The sequence below is a fragment of the Helianthus annuus genome, chromosome 3 (assembly GCF_002127325.2).
Source record: "Helianthus annuus cultivar XRQ/B chromosome 3, HanXRQr2.0-SUNRISE, whole genome shotgun sequence".
Lineage (NCBI taxonomy): Eukaryota > Viridiplantae > Streptophyta > Magnoliopsida > Asterales > Asteraceae > Helianthus > Helianthus annuus.
The window spans coordinates 129,051,919-129,066,712 of NC_035435.2; the positions used below are offsets into that span (position 1 = coordinate 129,051,919).

A 14,794-nucleotide genomic window follows, 5' to 3' on the forward strand; every position below is an offset into this window, starting at 1 on the left:
GTTTTATGTGCTGAAACAAAAAGTACTTAATTCAAAAAAATAGATGTTGACCACGGGACTCGAACCCAGGTCACTCATCTCACACACGCAAGGGTTAGCCAACTGAGCTGCGCCTTTCTTTCAAACATAACCCGACCCAAAATTCATTTAAGCACTCATTTTAACCACCAGATCAGCGCAAACAGCCTTGAACAGACGCGAATTTAGGCGCGATTTTTGTGTTTTTCTTATGTTTAAACTTGCTTTTAACATTAATTATACAACCACAACCACAACCTAACCTAAGTCTTCCCTATAAAAACTCATGTAACACCCCAAAAACGTTAACTAGGCATAAGTTGTAACACCCCAAAAATGTTTAGTATTATGATAAGTGCAAATAAATAAAGAATTTAACTTAGTTAATGAAATTTGGCAACATGGTAGTTAGTTTATGGGGGAAAACCTAATTTAAACACTCTTTCAAAATGGAAGGGTTCAATGTGTAATTAGTAAACTAGAAGGGTTTTACTAATAAAAAAAATGAAAAACACCCACAATTGGGGTTCTGGTCGATCGAACAGGAAGCAGGACAAGAGGGGAAACCCTAGTATCAAGAAAATTAAGCAATTGAACTTGAATCAATGGAGAAATCTAATGCATGAACCCTTAAATGCGAGTAGCTAACCTCAATTTCTAAAGTGGTAAGTTTAATTTTCTGAAATCATGATTTGTTGAATGATGGGTTCAACCCAATCTTGAATTATTGTGTTTGAATGTGAGAAATCTGAGTTAGGATTTCCTTCTAGAACAAGAATCATGTATGATACTAGGTTATTTGAAAGATTTTAGTAAAAACCCACTTATGAAGTTGTGATATGAATTAGGATGATCATGTAGTGTCATGCATGTGAATCATTGATGTATAATTCTGTGGATGATGTATAAATACGAGATAAATTGATATAGAATAAGGTTTGCTTGATTATTGTTGAATGATTAAAAGAACTAGCCTAAAAACACGTTTTAGTTAGATGAGTAAATGTCCCGAAAATGCGAAACCCGCCAAGTGTTTGATGAAATGCTTGAAAGAACAATTATGTGTAATTTGGAAAATAATGGAATGAAATTTGGGGTACTAAACGAATGAATGGATGTGTTGATATAGGCGTGAAGGAAGAAGGTTCAAGTACTAAGAAATCGGAAGGCTCACAAGATCGAGGTATGTTCCGTTGCATACAAAACCTTACTTAAATTTTGTTAATAATTATGAAGAACAACCCTTGTTATAATGAATATGGTGTTTAGTAAGTGGATAGCAAATCCCTTGCGGATTTGGTTATGCTAACGAAGGTTATGATAAGCTATGCAAGTCGACCGGTTCAAGTTGAACAAGTCGAGTAAGGATAAGGTACCATCCGTTTAGAACGGGTGGTCGTGAATGCAATAACGAATGTATGAAGTTCAATCCGTTATACGGATAGAACGAAAGATTTATGTTGAAAGCAATTAACCCGATGTTACCGGGTCGTAAGTGGTATGCTTGAATGATGTGTGTAAAATGCAACATATAAATCACATCAATTAAGGCATAAAACTAACCCTTTTTAAGTACTAATGTTGGAAAAAGAGTGTTTTTGTCTTCCTTTTGTATTTTCAGGATGAAATGAGCTCAAATTCACAAAAGAAGCAAAAAGACAACTAATTCTAGCATAAATACAAGAAAAGGAATAAAAGTAGACTGCCCGGACCCTCAACAGCATCCTCCAGAGCAAAGAAGAGAAAGCAGAAGTCTCAACACGCCCCGTGCTCAGCCAGCACGGGGCCGTGCCCAAGAAGCAGCATAAAAGACAAACTTATAGAAGCTTCCATTGCCCACCACGGGGCCGTGTCCAGCGGGCACGGGGGCGTGGTGAAAGTACAGCAGGCGCATTAATTGTAATTGCGAATTACAATTAATGAGGAGAGAGAGTGTCAGACGGGCACGGGGGCGTGTCCAGTGGACACGGGGCCGTGCCCAGCCTTCTGTTCAGCCTATAAATAGGAGTGCTTGGTTTCATTTCAACTCATCCCTTGGCACACCACCTCTCTCACACTTCATCCACCACCCACCACCACCATAACACCATCATCCACCACCATCATCCATTGTCCATCGTAGAGTGTGTGAGTCGTCTCGGGATCCAAGATTGATCGTAAGAGTTCTTGACAATCAAGGCCATGTTTGCCTAAGTCTCTTACATCACTTGGTGAAGACAAGTGTTTAGTATAGTACTTTTTATTTTCAATCTTTTGCACTTTTTATTTGGTTTTGTATTAATGACTTTAATAACTAGTTACTTATGTTGAAGGTGATCTTTCCTTATCGTTTGTCCGTGGTGTCTTGGCATTATTTTACTGTCTATATAAAATAAAAGATTTTCACCATTCATATCTCCACGGTCTATATGGAGGTATGTTGGCTACCTGGTCGGGGGTTAAGGGAACGGTTTGGTAAAGGTCTTGCCCTTGTTCAGCGTTTAGAGGTCCTGCTTGGGACCTGGGTCAAATTTAGTAGGATCTCCTTCAATGCCCATAGGTATTGGATGGCGGGGATCCAAACTCTTTGACCCCCTCATAAGTTAACTACTATTAATACTATAACCCGGCTATTTACGACTGTATCCCTGCTGACTCAGACTACTTAGCCGAGGGTAACGTCACCGCCGAAAGCGGGGCCTACCACAATTTGCATTAATAACTTAATTGATTATCTTTCAATAATCCGACCCTTTAGGATTTTATCCTTGCTGACTCAAACTACTGGGTTGAGGGTAACGTCGCCTTCAAAAGAGGGGCCTACTACAATAACTAAGATAATCTCTTAAACAAGTGCAAAAGTGCGAAAATAATCAAAGGTTATACTAATACACGTGTCGGATCCAAGTGATTCATCTTGTCTATCTGTTTTTATTTTGTTTTATTTTTCAGCATTTAGTTAGTTTTTATTTTCTTAGTTTAAAAAAAACATTTTTCTCACTTTTTGATTTGATTAGACGTTGAGGATAAACCGGTATTAAAAGCTCTTGTGTCCTTGGACGACCTCGGTATCTTACCAACACTATACTACGTCCACGATGGGTGCACTTGCCCATATGTGTGTTTAGTGTTAGTGAATATCGTGTTTTATAAATTTAAAACTTGGCTAAAAGTGTAAAAAGGGCTTAATTATACATCTAAAAAATATATTACACTACACACGCATCAAGTTTTTGGCGCCGTTGCCGGGGAACACAAGGATTTTAAGAAAGCTTAAAATCAACGGCCTAATCAGTTTTTCAAAACCTTTTCAAAACGCGCGCACATTTTTCTGCATTTTAGTTTAGTTTGCATTTACAGTAGCCTGAACACGGGGCCGTGCTCACTGAACACGCCCCCGTGCTGCATATTTTTAGTTAGATACCCAGATACAGAGTCTGAACACGGGGCCGTGCTCACTGAACACGCCCCCGTGCTCAACGTGACCAGTAACTTTAATTAAAACGCCTAGATACAGACCCTGAACACGGGGCCGTGTCCACGGAACACGGGGCCCTGTCCAGCCTCTGTTTCCATCTTTATTTTTGTTTTCTGGTCCCGAGACTCAGTTGTGGTCTGTTGAGTGATTCTTATGGATCAATACTCAGGAGGTTACAACTACACCTATGATGAGGATGATTATAGGGGTAATTATTGCACTAATTATCGTAACGCACGCTCGGTTCAATATAATAACTCATATCAACCATCCAATTCATACAACCATTATGAGGAGCCCAGGTACGAGCCATCAACTTCATACACACCCTATGAAGACCAAAGGTATGAACCTTCTCCCTCATACTCATATTTTGATGAACCAAGGTATGAACCTTCATACTCATACTTTGAAGACTCGAGATATGAGCCACCACCTTCATACTCTTATTATGAGGAACCATGGCGTGAACAACCCACCTCATATGAGTACTATGAAGAACAAAGATTCGACCCTTACCCATCATATACTTACAATGAAGAACAATCGTGTGAACCATCTACTTCATATGAGTACTATGAGGAGCCAAGGATCGAACAACCGGATTCAAGCTTTGAGGATCCAAATTCTTTTTCTCTCACCGAAGTGACCAATAGGATATTAGAACACATTAAAACTATCGAACGTTACATGAAAGAATCTCGCGCAAGGGAAGAGGAGTCCCACGCAAGAGAAGAATTGAATAGTAATAATAACGTAGAGATAGTTGAAAATGTAAAAATGGAAGAACAAGAAAGTGAAAAACCGACACATGAGTTAAACAATGAAAAAGGTGAGTCCGATAATGTTAAAATTCATGAAGAGTCTAATTTTGAAGAAATTAATCTCTTGTCACATACTTTCGAAAATCATTGTTTAATAACCCCTCATGCCAAGTTTTTAAAAGAGTTGAACACCAGTGCTAAAATCAAAGAAATAGTGAGTGTTAAGTTAACTAATGATCAAACTTCGCTAATAAAAGAAGACCCTTTTGAAATTAACATTACACCGGTTCCATGTTTCTTTCAAAATTCATTTATTAGTAATATCACTATTGATAAAGATCTTTGTGTTAACATAATGCCTAACTACATTTTTGAAAAATTAAGTATTAGTGATCTGACTCCACTTCAAATACCCATTTTTCTATCCGATCGAAAAGTGATAAAATCAATCGGTGTAATTGAAGATGTTTTGGTTCACACAAATCAATTGGTAATCCCAACCGACTTCGTCATCCTTGATGACGCCCCCCTAGTCTTGGGAAAACCTTTTGTACAAACTCATAAAGCATTGAAAAACCGGAAATTCAACAATCTACCTCTTTAGTTAGGGGCATTCAAAAGGAGCATAGATCTTGAGCGTTCAATGAAATATCCTTTTGGCAATAATGACCCCCTAATTGAAGATGAAGCTGAACCACCCGATACAACTAACGAAGAAGACCACTTTGTCGAGGAAGAGATAGCCATAGAACAAACCTTTAAGGTTCTTAATCTAGATGAGCCACAAAATGAGGTGTCTTCTAAAGACCCACCCATTGAGCTCAAAGAACTGCCTAAAGGTTTGGAATATGCTTTTCTAGGCAAAGATGGTAGTTTACCTGTAATTATTTCATCTAAATTAAGTAACGTAGAAAAAGAGAAATTAGTTAACCTACTTAAAAAACACAAAAACGCGATCGCTTGGAAGCTTGTAGATATTAAAGGAATAAGCCCTTCCATGTGCACGCACAAAATTTTAATGAATGATGACTACAAAACAGTAGTTCAACCACAACGAAGAGTGAATCCCAATGTTCAAGAAGTGGTTAAAAATGAAGTCATCAAGCTGCTTGACGCCGGATTAATCTACCCTATCTCCGATAGTCCGTGGGTAAGTCCCGTTCAAGTAGTCCCGAAGAAAGGAGGTATGACGGTAATAACTAATGAGAAAAATGAATTAATACCAACAAGAACCGTCACCGGATGGAGAGTTTGTATAGATTATAGGCGATTAAATGAAGCAACAAGGAAAGACCACTTTCCTTTACCCTTCATTGATCAAATGTTAGAACGACTGTCCGATCATAAATTTTATTGTTTCTTAGATGGTTTTTCAGGTTATTTTCAAATACCGATAGCACCAGAAGACCAAGAGAAGACAACTTTCACATGTCCCTACGGAACTTTCGCATATCGACGCATGCCATTCGGTCTATGTAATGCGCCTGCAACATTCCAACGTTGTATGGTGGCCATTTTCCATGATATGATAGAAAAGACAATGGAAGTCTTCATGGACGACTTTTCCATCTTTGGAGACTCATATGACCAATGCCTCGATAATCTTGAACGAATGCTATCCCGATGTGAGGAAACTAACCTCGCCCTTAACTGGGAAAAATGCCATTTCATGGTAACAGAGGGAATAGTACTCGGTCACAAAATCTCAAGCGAAGGAATGGAAGTTGATCGAGCAAAAATAGAAACTATTTCTCGATTACCTCCTCCATCCTCCGTAAGAGCAATCAGAAGTTTCCTAGGGCATGCCGGATTTTATAGAAGGTTTATCAAGGACTTTTCAAAAATTTCAAGGCCTCTAACAAAATTACTTGAAAAAGATGCACCCTTCATCTTTGACAAGGAATGCAATCAAGCATTTCTAACCCTCAAAGAAATGCTAGTCAATGCACCAATCATGATAGCACCAGATTGGAAATTTCCTTTCAAAATCATGTGTGATGCAAGTGACTTTGCTGTTGGAGCAGTCTTGGGACAAAGAAAAGAAAAGCATTTCCACCCAATCTATTATGCTAGTAAAACTCTTAATGATGCACAAGAAAATTATACAACTACAGAAAAAGAATTACTAGCAGTGGTGTTTGCTTTTGATAAATTCTGTTCTTATCTTGTTCTTTCTAAAACTGTAGTCTATATAGACCATGCAGCCATCAGGTACCTCTTCAAGAAACAAGACGCAAAACCCCGTTTGATCAGATGGATTCTACTCCTCCAAGAGTTTCGACATCGAAATCAAGGACAAAAGAGGAGCAGAAAACACTGCTGCAGATCATCTCTCACGCTTAGAAGACCCAGCTTTGGAAACGACCAGAGACGAGCAAATCAACGAGAAATTTCCCACAGAATCCTTGGAAATGATGGAGAGTAGACAAGAGCCATGGTATGCCGACTACCCTAATTTCCTAGCTAGCGGTATAGTCACCAAGGGATGGCCACATCATCAAAGAAAGAAATTCTTTGCTGATGTAAAGCATTACTTTTGGGAAGACCCCTATCTTTTCAAAATGTGTGCCGACCAGCTCATCCGAAGGTGTGTCCATGGTAATGGTAATGAAGCACGAAGAATTCTCCGTCATCGTCATGAAGGTCCATACGGAGGACATCATGGTGCCGCAAGTACCGCACGAAAGGTATTTGATTCAGGATTTTACTGGCCAACCATTTACAAGGATGCACAAAACCTTGTAAAGACATGTGATGCCTGCCAGAGATCAGGTAATATTTCTTCCAAAAACGAAATGCCTCAAAATGGCATTCTCGTTTGTGAAATCTTTGATGTGTGGGGACTCGATTTCATGGGACCTTTCCCGCCTTCAAAGGGAAACAAATATATACTTGTGGCAGTCGATTACTTGTCTAAATGGGCGGAGGCCGAGGCTTTTCCAACAAATGATGGAAGAGTAGTGGTAAAATTTCTGAAAAAACTGTTTTCTCGCTTCGGGACACCAAAGGCTTTGATAAGTGATAGAGGTACCCATTTTTGCAATCATCAACTCGAAAAAATATTAACAATGTATGGGGTCTATCACCGGGTCTCAACAGCGTATCACCCTCAAACAAATGGGCAAGCCGAAGTGACTAATCGAGGTTTAAAACGAATACTTGAAAAAACCGTAGGAATAAATAAAAAAGAATGGGCCGACAAATTAGACGATGCTTTATGGGCTTTTCGAACTGCTTATAAAACCACTATAGGCACAACCCCATATAAGCTTGTCTATGGAAAAAGTTGTCACTTGCCAGTAGAAATAGCTCACAAAGCCTACTGGGCAATAAAAAATGTGAACTTAGATTTAGAAACTGCCGGTAAAAATCGATTTTGTCAAATAAATGAATTAGACGAGCTAAGGAATTATGCATATTCTAACTCCGAAATTTATAAGGAAAGAATGAAAAATTTACATGATAAATATATTAAATCTAATGAATTTCGGGTAGGAGATCAGGTTCTATTGTTTAATTCACGACTTCGATTATTTCCTGGTAAGCTAAAATCTAGGTGATCAGGACCTTTTTCCGTCACCCATGTTTTTCCGCACGGTGCAGTAGAAATTAAAACTCGAAATGGGATACCATTCAAAGTCAATGGCCAACGGCTAAAACTCTACTGAGGATCCATTGAGGATGAGGAAGAGGAGATCTCACTTCAAATGGTTAACGAATAAACTCATACCCGACATGTTACGAACAGGTAAGTGTACGTTTAAAAACCGGTAAGTCTTCTAGCCATTTTCGGAAATAAGGGGAATGCACACGAGCACATAAAAAAAATTCAAAAAACTTTGCTCGGCACGGGGCCGTGTCCGCTGGACACGGGGCCGTGTCGAGGCAACTGTCGGGATAAAACCCTCTTTTCATAACAGTTACCTCATTCCACACGCCCCGTATTGCTGAAAACGCTCTGGTTTCAGGCGATTTTCCGCAGATTTCCGACGTCACTACCGAGTTTAACAACATCAAGGTATGATTCTATCATCTTTAGTAGTTAGATTAGTTACTTGCATGTAGTTAAAACATCAAAAATTGGAAAAAAAAATCTAGGGTTCTTCGTGTTCATCCGGATCGGACTTCAAATTTTTGATGAAATCTGTTAGTATTAGTTTAGATTAGTGTAGTAGAAAGTAAATAAACATGTATTGTTGATAGATTCGTTCGATTTTCCACTAAAACCCCAAACCCTTGTTTTTGAACAGAAAAACACGAAATTGGAAGGGTAAACGGTTTGTTTTGGGAAAAACGACACTTAGGGTTTCATTTTCGGGGGAAACCGCTACTATTGGGCTAAAAATTTTCAGGTTTTCGAAACCGGGACGAAAAATGAACTTTTTGGGTTACAGACGACTGGACACGGGGCCGTGTCCGCTGAACACGGGGCCGTGTCCAGCCCACTGTTTGCAGTTTCACCCCAAATATCCTTGTTTCATACTAACTTCTAATGTATTCTTTCAGATGTCAAAATTCACAAGGTTCAACGCAAGCGAACTTGACGCTAGGGCGCGGTATGAGATACTACAAACAAGACCGGAGGAGTACCCTAGGCGGGCATGTACCGACTTGTTAACCATGGTGAATCAACTTGACCGATTCAACAACATCGTGAGAGGGCCACTTGCAGTTGCATTGAACACCCGGCTTCGGTCGGTGCATCAATGCACAATGGAGTTTTACAGTACTTTCGTTTTCAACTCAAGGTGTGACCCGTTTGACAATGAGGGGGTCACATTTCGATGTGGAGGGACAACGTACTCAATCTCCATGGCACAGTTTGGATCTATCATAGGGCTATATGGTGAAGAGGAATCGGGAGATGAAGAGAATACTGGGGGGCTACGAGACTTGGATGAAACCGAACGCCAAGCCGCATGGGCTCAAATAGGTGAAGGAATCTACAACCCTAGCAGCACCAAAAGCACCAAACTGAGGGACCCGCTATACCGCTACATTCACAGGCTCCTCACTTACTCGCTGAACCAGCGTCACGACAGTAATGGCGTTGTGGGGTTGAAAGATTTGGTTGTCCTTCACTGCGTCCACAACCAAAAGCCTCTCGATGTTCCATATCTCCTACTGCGAAACATGCATCTCAACCGCCTTGCTAGAGCTCCAACACCTATCTTCTTTAGGGGATGGGTGTACCGTCTTTTCAAGCACTTCACGAACATTCCAAGGTCCTTTCAAAGAAGTCCATGGTCGGGACGAGTCGACTACCACATTTGTCGGGCCATGAACTTGCTTTATGAGGCAGAAGACGGGACGATGAGCTTTCAAAGGACGCAAGGTTATGCATGGAACCCGCAGGAGGCTCTAGTTCTTCATGCACCTCCCCAATACCAGTACCAACCCCATGGCGATCCGGGTCAATCCTCCTCACAAGGAGGCGGTTTTCCTAACTTTCAAAGTTTACATGATCTTTTGCAGGAAAACCTCATGTGCACCAGGAACGCCTACAATCTCGCCTAACAACACCTACCACCGGGTCGGAGCTATTGAGCGCAACATCAACGATATACAAGATGATATCGGCAGCATCCGGGAGTATATGGCGGGACAACGGGGTGGAGGTGGAGATAGCGATGAAGACATGGAGTAAGAGGTTTGAAGGAACAAGGGGCAGGTTGGTGATGAGCCCACAGGTTTAAGTACCCTTCTCTATCGAACAATTTACGGCCTGCGTACCGCTTGTTGAACAATTTACTTTCTTTAACTGTTTTTTATTTTCGTTTTATTTTCACTTTATGCTTGGAAACAACTGACGTTGGTAAATTAGGATGTTTTATGTTTGCTTGGTGTGGTATTGAGTGAATAAACAGGTACAATGCAAGGGTTAGAGTGCTAAACCTTAGCACTTGCAGCCCCAAAGTGGAGAAACCGGGAGACAAAACCTGTTTTTCAGGCTCACAGACTGTCCACACGGGGACGTGTCCAGCCGACACGCCCCCGTGTTCATCTCCCAGATCTGCTGTTTGGTTACTGACCTGCAATTATTTGCCAGACACGACGCCGTGTCCAGTGGACACGCCCCCGTGTTCATCTTCTGTAAGTTTTCATTACTGGCAGTTCGCCACGGGGCCGTGTCCAGGCTGCCAGTAACATAAATCTTTGCTTTTTAACCCACTTTTACACATTCTAATCAACCGAAAATCTTATTTTTGGGACACATTGAGGACAATGTGTAATTTAAGTGTGGGGGGGATGCTAAAACCTTGAATTTTGCAAATCCTAATTACAAGCCTTACACAAAACTCTATTGGAACCGCTAAACACCCCAAATTTTTTTTCAAAAACTTTTCGTTTTTTTTTTTTTACTTGTCTTGGTTTAATTTGGGAATAACAAATTCTAAAAAGGTTATATTTTTACAAATTTACAACCGATAGCGTCGTGATAACAAAGAACCAACATAAGAAAATTACGAAACGGCATAACAAGTCTAGTTAAAAATTCGATTATATCTACTTGATCGCATTAAAAACCCATTCCCACAAAAGTGAGTTTTGAGCCTTTATTGAGCATACAAATATACATCTTTAGACTAAATGCTCATTTTTCGTTTCTTGTGTGAATAGCCGCTTGGTTCTTACAACTCTAGAACTTGCCACGACGACACATTCCCGGTCCTTACCAACTTAAACCCAAGTAAGTAAGTGATGGAGGCATTAGGACTAACCATATTTTTCTTTCTACACCATTATTTTTCATTTTTTTTTACCACCTACCCAAAATCCCCCTAGTTAGCCCCTTTGAGCCTAAACCTTTCATTTCATTACCCTAAAACTTTTTTTTTACCCACCAAAAACCCTTTTTTATTTTTCACCCTTTATTTTAGTAACAAGCTCGGTTTTTCATAAGCTCGCTATTTTATGTGACTTATTAATATATATATATATGATGAAGTCAAAAACAAACAAAAGCTATATAAAAGCTTGTTTGGAGAAATACTTCAAAATAAAGAGTCACTAAAAACAAGGTGTGTCACGAAAACGGACGCTTTTTACGATTTTCGCCCTTTTACTAACCACTAACCCAACCACCCACCTTTAACCCAAGCCTAACCCTTCACCCAAAAAGTCCTCTTGATATTTACAAAGGTAAAAAGTTAAAAATGAGGAGGATTGATTGCTTGGCAAGCCTATGGAAGGCGTAAGTTCCATGCCGCTCTCGAGTGATTCACTAAAAAAAATACACCTTCGGCCGAGTGTTGAGTGATCTCCCGTGAGGTATGTGAACTTGTATATAAATGGAATTTTAATAAGGCATGCTATGCCCGAATAAGTAATTTATCCTGTGAAACGTTCTAAATAAATCATAACGAATAGGATTGTAAATAAATAAAAATAAAACTTACAAAGATCTTGGATTCCCGACACTCTATAACAAGCCAAAAACTTTCTCTTCTACCTATTCGATTTGGGAGTGTAAGTCACATTTAAAGAGTTTTGCTTGAGGACAAGCAAAAGTTCAAGTGTGGGGGTATTTGATGTGTGTAAAATGCAACATATAAATCACATCAATTAAGGCATAAAACTAACCCTTTTTAAGTACTAATGTTGGAAAAAGAGTGTTTTTGTCTTCCTTTTGTATTTTCAGGATGAAATGAGCTCAAATTCACAAAAGAAGCAAAAATACAACTAATTCTAGCATAAATACAAGAAAAGGAATAAAAGTAGACTGCCCGAACCCTCAACAGCATCCTCCAGAGCAAAGAAGAGAAAGCAGAAGTCTGAACACGCCCCGTGCTCAGCCAGCACGGGGCCGTGCCCAAGAAGCAGCATAAAAGACAAACTTATAGAAGCTTCCATTGCCCACCACGGGGCCGTGTCCAGCGGGCACGGGGGCGTGGTGAAAGTACAGCAGGCGCATTAATTGTAATTGCGAATTACAATTAATGAGGAGAGAGAGTGTCAGACGGGCACGGGGGCGTGTCCAGTGGACACGGGGCCGTGCCCAGCCTTCTGTTCAGCCTATAAATAGGAGTGCTTGGTTTCATTTCAACTCATCCCTTGGCACACCACCTCTCTCACACTTCATCCACCACCCACCACCACCATAACACCATCATCCACCACCATCATTCATTGTCCATCGTAGAGTGTGTGAGTCGTCTCGGGATCCAAGATTGATCGTAAGAGTTCTTGACAATCAAGGCCATGTTTGCCTAAGTCTCTTACATCACTTGGTGAAGACAAGTGTTTAGTATAGTACTTTTTATTTTCAATCTTTTGCACTTTTTATTTGGTTTTGTATTAATGACTTTAATAACTAGTTACTTATGTTGAAGGTGATCTTTCCTTATCGTTTGTCCGTGGTGTCTTGGCATTATTTTACTGTCTATATAAAATAAAAGATTTTCACCATTCATATCTCCACGGTCTATATGGAGGTATGTTGGCTACCTGGTCGGGGGTTAAGGGAACGGTTTGGTAAAGGTCTTGCCCTTGTTCAGCGTTTAGAGGTCCTGCTTGGGACCTGGGTCAAATTTAGTAGGATCTCCTTCAATGCCCATAGGTATTGGATGGCGGGGATCCAAACTCTTTGACCCCCTCATAAGTTAACTACTATTAATACTATAACCCGGCTATTTACGACTGTATCCCTGCTGACTCAGACTACTTAGCCGAGGGTAACGTCACCGCCGAAAGCGGGGCCTACCACAATTTGCATTAATAACTTAATTCATTATCTTTCAATAATCCGACCCTTTAGGATTGTATCCTTGCTGACTCAAACTACTGGGTTGAGGGTAACGTCGCCTTCAAAAGAGGGGCCTACTACAATAACTAAGATAATCTCTTAAACAAGTGCAAAAGTGCGAAAATAATCAAAGGTTATACTAATACACGTGTCGGATCCAAGTGATTCATCTTATCTATCTGTTTTTATTTTATTTTATTTTTCAGCATTTAGTTAGTTTTTATTTTCTTAGTTTAAAAAAAAACATTTTTCTCACTTTTTGATTTGATTAGACGTTGAGGATAAACCGGTATTAAAAGCTCTTGTGTCCTTGGACGACCTCGGTATCTTACCAACACTATACTACGTCCACGATGGGTGCACTTGCCCATATGTGTGTTTAGTGTTAGTGAATATCGTGTTTTATAAATTTGAAACTTGGCTAAAAGTGTAAAAAGGGCTTAATTATACATCTAAAAAATATATTACACTACACACGCATCATTGAATCTCATTATGAGAGTATATGCCATTACCCATTTAATTGGGTAATCGAATGCGTAAAATAAATGAAAGTATGTAAGCGAATGGAACTAAAATGTTAGTATTGTAAACGAAATAGATATTATGACTAACTTTTAAAAGCTTTGTTGTTGAATGTAGGTAAATCCTCAATTTAGGCGACTTGGAGAATCGGAGCAAGCACGTGTTCATGTTATGTCATACCAAGCGCTTCCGCTAGCTTGTTCTAATGTTTTTGGTCCAATACTTGTTTATTTTGCATAACCTTGTTAGTAGTCATACTTTTTCTAAAACATGTTGTCTTGGTTTTTGGTAGTATTTTGTCGAACGAATCGTAGAATTGTATTTAGATTGTTTATGGTAAAAACAGGGGTATATCCGTTTTACGGACGGGTCATGCCCAAATTTTGTAAAGTTATGTATTAATGATATTAGTACATTTAAAGGTTTATGTTTCTAGCAAAATTTTGGTCATTATTTCATAAACGAAAAGTGGGGTTCTAACAAGTTGGTATCAGAGCCTAGGTTTGAGGGATTCGAGCAAGAGTAATAGTGCTTGAACTCAAACCGACGGCTCGTGCAAAAGTGTGCTCGCTCCGAGATCGCCAATGAGGTAAAACTTTAAGTTTTTGTTTAATACAAGTATGTATAGTGTGTTTATGATAAATATTTAAGTTAAGTATGTGAAATAGTAATAATGGGAGTTAAACATTGGGTTATATCAGATCTGGCGTCGCACACAGTTGTGTCGTTAAGTGACACAGCTGTGTGGACCATTGATGCTTGTTGCTGAGATCAGGGTGTGTAGCAAGGCTGACACAGCTGTGTGACATTGTACTCAGATAATCAACACAGCTGTGTCTGGGTAAAATTTTTCAGCGATTCAGCAAAGGAAGGCCGTCGCCGACGGGCTATGATGCCGTCGCCGACGGCTTAGCTAGCTGTCTACGGACGTTTACGGGCGACGCACGTTTACAGAGCCCGTCGCCGACGGGGTGTGAAGCCGTCGCCGACGGCTAGCGGAATTCAAATCCGCTGAAAAGTTTTTGTTTCGTCTTGTTTTCGTATTATGAGTTTCTAAGTCGTTCAAAAGCCTAATGAATGTTCGTGTAGGGTCTATATAAGGCCTAGTAAGATATATGCAACCACGATTAGTGGTTACATTAGAAAGAAATTTATAAAACTCGAAGGTAATGTGTCGAATGACACGAAAGAATGATGAAAGCTGAAAAAGCGAGTAAAGTTTAAAATATAAGAATGCGAACGAAGTAATTATGGACTAATGAACTATGATGTATTGAAGCTTGT

The 14,794-nt window shown here is 39.8% G+C and overlaps 1 long non-coding RNA gene across 1 annotated transcript; it reads left to right on the forward strand.

The window, feature by feature from the left end:
• Positions 1–550: 550 nt before the first annotated feature.
• On the forward strand, positions 551–13,870 carry LOC110896518. The gene is made up of 3 exons (XR_002567959.2): positions 551–683; positions 1,148–1,201; positions 13,628–13,870. It is a non-coding gene; the product is annotated as an uncharacterized LOC110896518 (long non-coding RNA).
• The last annotated feature ends 924 nt before the right edge of the window (positions 13,871–14,794 follow it).